The sequence below is a fragment of the Pristiophorus japonicus genome, chromosome 12 (assembly GCF_044704955.1).
Source record: "Pristiophorus japonicus isolate sPriJap1 chromosome 12, sPriJap1.hap1, whole genome shotgun sequence".
Taxonomy (NCBI): domain Eukaryota; kingdom Metazoa; phylum Chordata; class Chondrichthyes; family Pristiophoridae; genus Pristiophorus; species Pristiophorus japonicus.
The window spans coordinates 31,879,401-31,890,865 of record NC_091988.1 but is presented as its reverse complement, the minus strand read 5'-3'; the positions used below and the strand labels follow the sequence as shown (position 1 = coordinate 31,890,865).

Below are 11,465 nucleotides of genomic sequence, written 5' to 3'. Positions count from 1 at the left end.
GAGAGAGAAAACAGGGAATTATAGACCGGTCAGCCTGACCTCAGTAGTGGGTAAAATGATGGAATCAATTATTAAGGATGTCATAGCAGCGCATTTGGAAAGAGCTGACATGATAGGTCCAAGTCAGCATGGATTTGTGAAAGGGAAATCATGCTTGACAAATCTTCTGGAATTTTTTGAGGATGTTTCCAGTAGAGTGGACAAGGGAGAACCAGTTGATGTGGTATATTTGGACTTTCAGAAGGCTTTCGACAAGGTCCCACACAAGAGATTAATGTGCAAAGTTAAAGCACATGGGATTGGGGGTAGTGTGCTGACATGGATTGAGAACTGGTTGTCAGACAGGAAGCAAAGAGTAGGAGTAAATGAGTACTTTTCAGAATGGCAGGCAGTGACTAGTGGGGTACTGCAAGATTCTGTGCTGGGGCCCCAGCTGTTTACACTGTACATTAATGATTTAGACGAGGGGATTAAATGTAGTATCTCCAAATTTGCAGATGACACTAAGTTGGGTGGCAGTGTGAGCTGCGAGGAGGATGCTATGAGGCTGCAGAGTGACTTGGATAGGTTAGGTGAGTGGGCAAATGCATGGCAGATGAAGTATAATGTGGATAAATGTGAGGTTATCCACTTTGGTGGTAAAAACAGAGAGACAGACTATTATCTGAATGGTGACAGATTAGGAAAAGGGGAGGTGCAACGAGACCTGGGTGTCATGGTACATCAGTCATTGAAGGTTGGCATGCAGGTACAGCAGGCGGTTAAAAAAGCAAATGGCATGTTGGCCTTCATAGCGAGGGGATTTGAGTACAGGGGCAGGGAGGTGTTGCTACAGTTGTACAGGGCCTTGGTGAGGCCACACCTGGAGTATTGTGTACAGTTTTGGTCTCCTAACTTGAGGAAGGACATTCTTGCTATTGAGGGAGTGCCGCGAAGGTTCACCAGACTGATTCCCGGGATGGTGGGACTGACCTATCAAGAAAGGATCAACTGGGCATTTATTCACTGGAGTTCAGAAAAATGAGAGGGAACCTCATAGAAACGTTTAAAATTCTGACGGGTTTAGACAGGTTAGATACAGGAAGAATGTTCCCAATGTTGGGGAAGTCCAGAACCAGGGGTCACAGTCTAAGGATAAGGGGTAAGCCATTTAGGACCGAGATGAGGAGAAATTTCTTCACCCAGAGATTGGTGAACCTGTGGAATTCTCTACCACAGAAAGTTGTTGAGGCCAATTCACTAAATATATTCAAAAGGGAGTTAGATGAAGTCCTTACTACTAGGGGGATCAAGGGGTATGGCGAGAAAGCAGGAAGGGGGTACTGAAGTTGCATGTTCAGCCATGAACTCATTGAATGGCGGTGCAGGCTAGAAGGGCCGAATGGCCTACTCCTACACCTATTTTCTATGTTTCTATGTACAGAGATAGGGAGGGGTGAGGCCAGGGAGAGGTTTGAAAACAAGGATGAGAATTTTAAAATTGAGGCGTTGCTTAACCGGAAACCGATATAGGTCAGTGAGCACGGGGATGATGGATGAACAGGACTTGTTGTGAGTTAGGACACGAGCTGCCGAGTTCTGGATGACCCCCAAGTTTACGGAGGGTAGAAGTGGGAGGCCAGCCAGGATTGCGTTGGAATAGTCAAGTCTAGAGGTAACAAAGGCATGGATGAGGGTTTCAGCAGCAGATGAGCTGAGACAGGGGTGAAGACAGGCAACGTTACGGTGGTGGAAATAGTCAGTCTAAGTGAGGGCGCGGAAATGTGGTTGGAAGATCATCACGGGGTCAAATGTGACACCAAGATTGCGGACAGTCTGAACCACAGACAGTTGCCAGGGAGAAGGATGGAGTCAGTGGCTAGGGAACGGACTTTGTGGTGGCTACTGAAGATAATGGCTTTGGTCTTCCCAATAGTTCGTTGGAAGAAATTTCTGCTCATCCAATACTGGATGTTGGACAATTTAGAGACAGTGAAGGGGTCGAGAGAGGTAGTGGTAAGGTAGAGCTGGATGTCATCAGTGTACATGTAGAAACTGATGCTGTGTTTTCGGATGATGTTGTTGAGGGGCAGCATGTAGATGAGAAATAGGAGGGGGCCAAAGATAGATCCTTGGGGGACACCAGAGATAATAGAATTATAGAATTTAGAAATTTACGGCACGGTAGGAGGCCATTTCAGCCCATCGTGTCCACACTGATCGACCAAGAGCTATCCAACCTAATCCCACTTTCCAGCTCTTGGTCCGTAGCCCTGTAAGCTACGGCATTTTAAGTGCATATCCAAGTATTTTTAAAATGTACTGAGGCTTTCTGCCTCTACCACCCTTTCAGACAGTGAGTTCTAGATCTCCAGCACCCTCTGGGTAAAGAAATTTCCCCTCAGATCTCCTCTATACCTTCCCCCAATTACTTTAAATCTATGCCTGCCCCAAATAGTGCCAGAGCCATTGCAGGTGATTCTCTGGCTACAATTGGATAAATAAGAATGGAATCTCGTTGGACAATGGTGAAGAGGCATTGGAGGAGGATGGAGTGGTTAACCATGCAAAGGCTGCAGACAGGTTGAGAAGGACAAGGAGGGATAGTTTGCCGTTGTTAGTCATATAGGATGTCATTTGTGACTTTGATAAGAACTGTTTCGGTACTGTTGCAGGGGTGGAAACCTGATTGGAGGTATTCAAAGATCTGGGAAAGATGGGCACGGATTTATGAGGTGACAGCACATTCAAGGACTTTGGAGAAGATAGGGAGGTCAGAGATGGAGTGGTAGTTTGCAAGGACGGAGGGGTCAAGGTTTAGTTTTTTGAGGAGCGGGTAATGAGGAGCGGGTATGTTTCTATGTTTCTATGTTTCTAAAGCAGATTTGAAGAAGAGGACAGTATCTGATGAGACAGAACCGTTAACAATATCAGCTAACATGGGAGCCACGAAAGAAAGTTGGGTGGTCAACAGTTTAGTGGGAATAGGGTTGAGGGAGTAAGAGGTGGGTCTCAAGGACAAGAAGAGCTCGGCGAGGGCATGAGGGGAGATAGGAGAGAAACTGGGGAAACATGCGAGTTCAGGAATTGGGCAGGAGGAAACCTTAGAGGAAGTTTGGCCCGGTGGGCTAAGGGAAGGGAGGGAAGTGGCAGAGGTAGCTGATCAGATGGTCTCAATCTTAGTGGCAAAGATGTCCATGAGCTCCTCGCACATGCTGTTGGATGTGAGTGTGGAGGAGAAACGGGAGAGGGGTTTAAGGAGATGCTTTGCAGTAGAGAAAAGAAGCTGGGGGTTATCTTTGCATTGCAGGATGATCCTGGAATAGTGAGAAGGTTTGGCAGATGAGAGCAGGAACCAATAGGGCTTTATGTGGTCCAGCCAGATCTGGCAGTGAATGGTTAAACCAGTTGTTCGCCATACCTGTTTGAGTCTGCGCCCCTTGGACTTAAGGAAGCAGAGATGAGGGTCGTACCAGGGGGAACAGCCAGGGTGAGTCTCATTCACTCACTCAATCCCTCAGTATAACTAACCCAGAGACATCTATCCTGGGAGTTAGTGGTTGAGCGGAGTGTATTAGGACACAGGGCACAGAGGAGGAGTACATAATATGGCACATGAGGAGAAAGACATTGTTAGCCGAAACCTCAGAAGGTATTACCTCTCGGCTGAACTAGCTAGGGATATGCAGCTCATGGGCCCTGCCTTTAAATGAACAATGCTGGCAGAGCATCAATCATTACGTGCAGGCATTGTAAACTGTTTCAGACGATATGCAGAAGGTGAATTCTTGAGTGGAGGAGTCGACCATTAGCATACGCAGCACATTGAAAGACCATTTAACAGCATTGCAGTTCACAATGGTGCGTGTGGCATCTTCAGGGTCTTCTGAAGCAGAGGGACTAAATAAAAGCACAGAAAATGTCCAGAAATCATGTATCAAAAAGAGGGTGCTGTCTTTTCATTTCCAGATCTGGCGATACCGGGTTAAGATTCAGTCCAGATTGATGGATGAATGTTTTTCATCTCCATTAATTACAGGATTTCCAAGTGAAATGAGTTTTGGCACTCTCAGCCCACAATGTGACCTTCGGCATAAACCTGTCCACAATTCAGCACCATTTGACAAAACCTGGCAGTCTTACTCAAACACCATAAGGATGACTGGTTTGTTTAATGGGAACGGGGTGCTCTTCTGAGTTTAGAATGAAGGCATGTTTCTGAGGCATAACAGAAGGAGCTTTCTTTTGCTTTTGGCTGTGCTCTGCCTGACCTGGGAATGCTCGATGATGACAAGAGATATGTGAAATTGGAAGGTGTTCCATTCCCACCTTGATGAATATAACATTTCATTAAAATAATCTCTTTAAAATTAGAACTCTGGGTGGCAAATCAGTTATGTAGCTTGGATTAAAAACATATTGCCCTCCAGTGGCCATGTACTGTATAACCTCTAGTTGAATACATTAGAAAGAATAACAACTTGTATTTATATAGCACCTTTAATGTAGTAAAACGTCTCAAGGCTCTTCACAGGAGTGTTATAAGACAAAACAAATAAATTGGACACCAAGTCACATAAGAAGAAATTACAGCTTGGTCAAAGAGGTAAGTTCTAAGAAGCGTCTTAAAGGAGGAAAGAGAGGTAGAAAGGCGGAGAGATTTAGGGAGGGAATTCCAAAGCTTAGGGTCTAGGCAGCTGAAGGCACGGCCACCAATGGTTGAGCAGTTATAATCAAGGATGCTGAAGAGAGCAGAATTAGAGGAGCACAGACAACTTGAGGGGTTGTGGGGCTGAAGGAGATTACAGAGATATGGAGGGGCGAGGCCATGGAAGGATTTGTAAACAAGGATGAGAATTTTGAAATTGAGGCATTGCTTAACCAGGAGCCAATGTAGGTCAGCGAGCACAGGGATGATGGGTGAACAGGACTTTGTGTGAGTTAGGACATGGGCAGCCAAGTTTTGGATGACCTCAAGTTTACGTAGGGTAGAATGTGGGAGACCAGCCAGGAGTGCATTGGAGTAGTCAAGTCTAGAGGTAACAAAGGCCTGGATGAGGAAAAACTTGGGGGGCAAAACTGCCCTTTAGTGCCTCCGGGGGGCGCTAATTGGGTGCAACGAGGTTATCGCCCAGGGAAAGGAGTCGATAGAGCCTCCGGGGTAATTGCTCTGGAGCTTTAGAGGGTATTGTGCCTTTAGTGCCGCGCCCCGCGATTTAAGCCCCGGGCAGGCGCATGCACAGCAATGATGTCATCACCGTGCGCACCAACCCCTTTGTGCCCGTGGGGGAAATTGCCCCATGGATGGCGAGGATAGCAGCGCCGGGGCCCCTCTTAAAGGGCGGTCGTTTGCACCATGGGCTGCCATATTTTGCTGTCGGACGACTCTTCTGCTGGCCCAACAATGGCGGCCTCGCCTCGACTGGGCTACCATCCCGCAGCCCAGCACTCCGTTTTGGGTGCTGGGCTGTTGGCTCAGTCGATGGCATCCCTGGTGGCTGGCGGCTACCAAAGGGACTGTAGAGTGCGCAGCGGCCCTCCCCTTTAATTGAAGGGGAGGGATGTTGTGACGCATCAGCGTGACGCGGCCCGTCTGCGTCACGCTGACTCACATCGCCCTACTTCCGCCCCTCTGCAGGCCCGTGGAGATGCAGAGCTCCTCCGATAGTGCCCCGGATATCTTTCAGAGTTAAAGACCCAAATTCCGTGTCACTTACCTATACTTCGCGCCCCAAACGGGGTGTGGGGCAAGTTCGCCCCCTTGCATTTCTATAGCGCCTTTCGTGACCTCAGGATGTCGCAATGTGCTTCACAGCCAATGAATTACTTTTTGAAGTGTAGACACTGTTATAATATAGGGAAATGTAGAAGCCAAATTTCACACAGCAAGGTCCCACAAACAACAATAAGATAAATGACCAGATAATCCGTTTTAATGATACTGGTTGAGGGCTAAATATTCGCCAGAACATCAAGAGAACGCTCTTTTACTTCATCAAATTTGATAATAATGAACTCATTTTATTTTGATTCTAACAATGTTGGTCAAAGAATCACCTTACTGGTTTCTTAATAAAACATTCATCTTCAATTCTTTATTATTAGCCTCTCATGAGTCACCACGTATGCTATTTAAGAACATAAGAACATAAGAAATAGGAGCAGGAGTAGGCTATTTGACCCCTCGAGCCCGCTCCGCCATTTAATAAGATCATGGCTGATCTGATCATGGACTCAGCTCCACTTCTCTGCCCGCTCCCCATAACTCTTTATTCTCTTATCGCTCAAAAATCTGTCCATCTCCACCTTAAATATATTCAATGATCCAGCCACCACAGCTCTCTGGAGCAGAGAATACCAAGATTTCCAACCCTCTGAGAGAAGAAATTCCTCCTCATCTCAGTTTTAAATGGGCGGCCCCTTATTCTGAGACTATGCCTCCTAGTTTTAGTTTCCCCTATGAGTGGCAACATCCACCTTGTCAAGTCCCCTCATTATCTTATATGTTTCGATTGTTGTGAATGCAATAACTGTTAGACTGAGTACTGTTTAACTCCAAGAGTATGACCTTGGCTCTGCTTTATTCAGGCCCAAAGTGACTAATATACAAAATGGCTGGCCTTTTATACTTGGGCTGCACACACGTGCGTGCAGCCCAATGGTTTCCAACAGTGACGCTATCTAGCGGCTAGTGATCCCAAAATTACAGACATGACAATACCCCCCTCTGAGATATTAACAGCCTTTTACAAATTAAGACGGTCCGGTGTTTTATGCTCCCGGGTTGACCGTCTCAGTTCAACTCCAGCCTTGGGCGAGTGTTCAGAGTCTGTTGTGACTGGTGGCTAGGTGGCTGACCTGGTGGGAGTGGCAATGGCCATGTCAGGGATTGAAAGTCCATTTTCATTGAACATGTCACTGATTGAAAGTCCCGATTCACTGATGACCACTGAGTCCTCTGATGACTGGGGGTAGGTTGGTTGGTCGTCGATTGTCTCTGTCTCTTCCTCTGACTGTTCCGGATCGTCTGTGTGCCGCAGCTTTGTCTGATCCATATGTTTCCTGCATGTTTGCCCATTTTTGAGCTTGACAATAAATACTCTGTTGCCCTCCTTGGCCATGACAGTACCAGCGATCCACTTGGGACCCTGACCATAATTCAGAACATATACAGGATCATTTACAGAAATATCGCGTGACACAGCTGTGCGATCGTGATACCCTTGCTGACTTTGTCTTCTATATTCAACATGATTATTCAAGTCAGGGTGTACAAGAGATAGCTTGGTCTTAAGACCTCTCTTCATCATTAGTTCAGCAGAAAGACCCCGGTAAGTCTATGTGGTCTTATCCTGTAACTAAACAGTATGCATGACAGGCGGGTCTGCAGTGACCCTTGGGTTACTTGCTTCATACTCTGCTTTATGATTTGGACAGCACGTTCTGCTTGCCCATTGGATGCAGGTTTGAACAGTGCTGACTTTACATGTTTGATACTATTGAGTTTCATGAACTCTTGAAACTCCTGACTGATGAAGCACGATCCGTTGTCACTAACAACGATGTCAGGCAGACCATGTGTCGCGAACATGACACTGAGATTCTCATTGGTAGCTGTGGATGTGCTGGATGACATGATTATACACTCTATCCACTTCGAATATGCATCCACCACAACTAAAAACATCTTCCCCAGGAAGGGACCTGCAAAGTCTATGTGAATCCTGGACCATGGTTTGGATGGCCACGACCACAGACTCAGCAATTTCGCTGGTGCTTCTGTTCTTATCAGTTTAATATCCCCTATGGGGACATGATATTGAATTGATTTTTGGACAGGGAGCTGGATCAGGGGCTTGCCCCGTCCACTCCATGCACCGACCTGGTATTGCAATATTTCCAGGAACGGTGCAACTTCGCCTCTCGGCCTTTTGGCCTAAGATCAAATATATTGGCGCAAAGTGATCTTTGGCGTTAGAGTTGATCTGGAAAGAAACTGGATAATTTAAAAAAAAAAATTTCGCTGGTGCTTTGCTGAGCTGCATACAAGTGTTGCACTGATGCTCACATGATTCCAGCTCAGGGCCACCATACTGTTTAACCTACACCGCCTCCAGGCCAGGTCCAAGATCACCCCAACTCTGTCGTTGAGCTGCAGTATGCGGACGACGCCTGCGCCTACGCACATTAGAGGCTGAATTCCAGGATATAGTCAATGTATTCACTGAGGCATATGAAAGGGTCTTGCACTTAACATCCGTAAGACAAAGGTCCTCCACCAGCCTGTCACCGCCGCACAGCACTGTCCTCCAATCATCAAGATTCACGGCGTGGCTCTCGACAACGTGGACCATTTCCCATATCTCGGGAGCCTCTTATCAACAAAAGCAGACGTTGATGCGGAGATTCAACATCGCCTCCAGTGTGCCAGTGCAGCCTTCAGCCGTCTGAGGAAAAGAGTGTTTGAAGACCAGGCCCTCAAATCTACCACCAAGCTCATGGTTTATAGGGCTATAGTAATACCCGCCCTCCTGTATGGATCTGAGGCATGGGCGATGTACAGATAGCACCTCAAGTTGCTGGAGATATATCATGAACGATGTCTCCGCAAGATCCTGCAAATCCCCTGGGAGGACAGGCGCACCAACATCAGTGTCCTTGACCAGGCTAACATCCCCAGTATTGAAGCAATGACCACACCCGATCAGCTTCGCTGGGCAGGCCACACAGTTCGCATGCCAGATACGAGACTCCCTAAGCAAATGCTTTATGCGGAGCTCCTTCATGGTAAACGAGCCAAAGGAGGACAGCGGAAACATTATAAGGACACCCTCAAAACTTCCTTGGTAAAGTGCGACATCAGCACTGACACCTGGGAGACACTGGCCGAAGACCGCCCGAAGTGGAGAAAGTGCATCCGGGAGGGCGTTGAGCTCTTCGAGTCTCAACACAAAGAGCGTGAAGAGGCAAGCGCAGGCAGCGGAAGGAGCATGCGCCAAACCAGCCCCACTGATCCCTTCCCTCGACGAATGTCTATCCCACCTGCAACAGGGTCTGTGGCTCTCGTATCAGACTGTTCAGCCATTAAAGAACTCACTTTGGGAGTTCCGAGAGACTGCCTATGATGATGACCATACATGAGACCTGGCGATGGCTTTCATCATTACAATGCTGGGATGTGTGCAATGTAGCTCACGTACAAATTTCTCTCTTCCTTTCTTGGGCATAACAATACGATTGCCCCACAGTATACAATCCGACTGAATAGACAGTTCGTCTTTGCGACGAATGTAAGGTTTGGTCTCTTCACACATTTGCTTGGGTATGGCAGACCAATCACCTTTGAGAATGCAACTCTTCACCACCAATAAAATCGGGTCCTGGCTGGTCCAGGTCTTAACTTGTTGAGCCCTGACAGGGGTTCCTTCACTCTCAAAAGCGTCCATAACTAACAATAGATCCGCCGGTTGTGGTGTTTCCACCTCCGGTGTGGGCAACGGCAGACACTCAAAGCATCGGCACCATTCTCGGTGCCAGGTCTATGGCGAATTACATAATCATAAGCGGATAATGTCAGCGCCCACCTCTGGATGCGGGATGAAGCATTGATATTGATACCTTTGTTTTCAGAGAACAGTGAAATGAGCGGCTTGTGATCTGTCTCCAATTCAAACCGAAGACCAAACAGATACTGATGCATCTTTATAACCCCATACACACGAGCTAGTGCTTCTTTCTCTACCATGCTGTAGGCTCTTTCCGCCTTAGACAAACTTTTTGAAGCATACGCGACTGGTTGTTTACCCGACTCATTAGCTTGTTGGAGTACGCAACCAATTCCATATGACAAAGCATCACAGGCCAATACTAAATGTTTTCATGGGTCATAATGTACCAACAGCATGTTAGAGCAAAGCAGATTAGTGGCTTTCTCAAAAGCTCTGTAGTGAGACGCATCCCACACCCAATTGTCGCCTTTTCTTAGCAGAATGTGCAGTGGTTCTAATAAGGTGCTCAATTTAGGTTGGAAGTTACTGAAGTAGTTGAGTAGACCCCAGAACGAATGCAGCTCCGTCACATTCTGCGGCTTGGGTGCATTCTTGACGGTCTTGGTTTTCGCGTCCATGGGCCTGATGCTGTCAGCAGCAATTTTCCTCCCCAGGAATTCAACTTCTGGTGCCATGAAGACACACTTCAAGCATTTCAATCTGAGTCCCATATTGTCCAGACGATGTAGAACCTCTTCCAGGTTGTTCAGATGTTCCTCAGAGTCACGACCTGTGATCAGGATGTTATCTTGGAACACAACGGTTCTGAAAATGGACTTCAGTAGACTCTCCATGTTCCTCTGAAATATTGCTGCAGCCGAGCGAATTCCAAAAGGGTACCTGTGATAAATAAACAGTCCTTTATGCGTGTTAATGCACGTAAGTCTCTTCGATGTCTCGACCAGCTCCTGTGTCAGGTAGGCCGACGTCAAGTCCAGTTTGGTGAACGACTTCCCCCCCGGCTAGCGTTGCAAACAAGTCATCCGCCTTCGGTAATGGGTACTGATCCTGTTTCGAAACCCTGTTGATCGTAGCCTTGTAGTCTCCACAGATTCTGACTGTGCCATCACTTTTCAGCACAGGAACAATGGGGCTGGCCCATTCATTAAATTCAACCGGTGATATGATCCCTTCTTGCTGGAGTCTGTCCAGTTCAATTTCGACCATCTCCCGCGTCATATACGGAATTGCCTGAGCTTTATGAGGGACAGGTCTTGCATCCGAGTCCATGTGGATCTGCACATTGGCTCCCGTGAAGTTGCCGATGCCTGGTTCGAACAGCGAAGGGAACTTGCTCAGTACTTGGGAACATGTATCTTTCTCCGAGGACAAAGCCTTGATGTCGTTCCAATCGCATCTGATTTTTTCAAGCAGTTCCTGCTGAACAGCGTTGAGCCATTGCCTGGGACAATCCATAGCGGTAACTCGTGAACCGCACCATCATATGACACTTTAATTGTGGCACTGCCAATCACCGTTATGAGTTCTTTGGTGTACGTGCGCAACTTGGCATTGACTGGACTCAGCCTAGGCCTCACAGCCTTAGTATCCCACAGCTTGCCGAATACCCTCTGGCTCATTAATGAATGGGCCAGCCCCCGTGTCCAGTTCCACTGATACCGGCACCCCATTAAATTTCACGTTGATCATTATCGGTTTGCTCTTAGTTAGGAATGAGTACAGTCCATACACTTCCTCCTCTGATATCTCGGATTACGTATCCGGATCCGTGCTAGTCTGACCATCACCCTCCATGTGGTATGTTGCAGCATGCTTGCTCATCTGTGGACACTGGCGCTGGAGATGCCCCACTCTCAGACAGCCTTTGCAACTATATTACTTAAATCGGCACTGCTGGTGCCAATGATTTCCCCCACAACGCCAATGCAGAGAAATCGATGCATTCCCGCTGGCGGACTTTGGGCAGCCACAGGTTTT

General features: G+C 47.4%; 1 pseudogene; it reads left to right on the top strand.

Moving 5' to 3' along the window:
* Positions 1 to 7,728: 7,728 nt before the first annotated feature.
* On the top strand, positions 7,729 to 7,898 carry LOC139277718 (U2 spliceosomal RNA; annotated as a pseudogene).
* Positions 7,899 to 11,465: the final 3,567 nt, after the last annotated feature.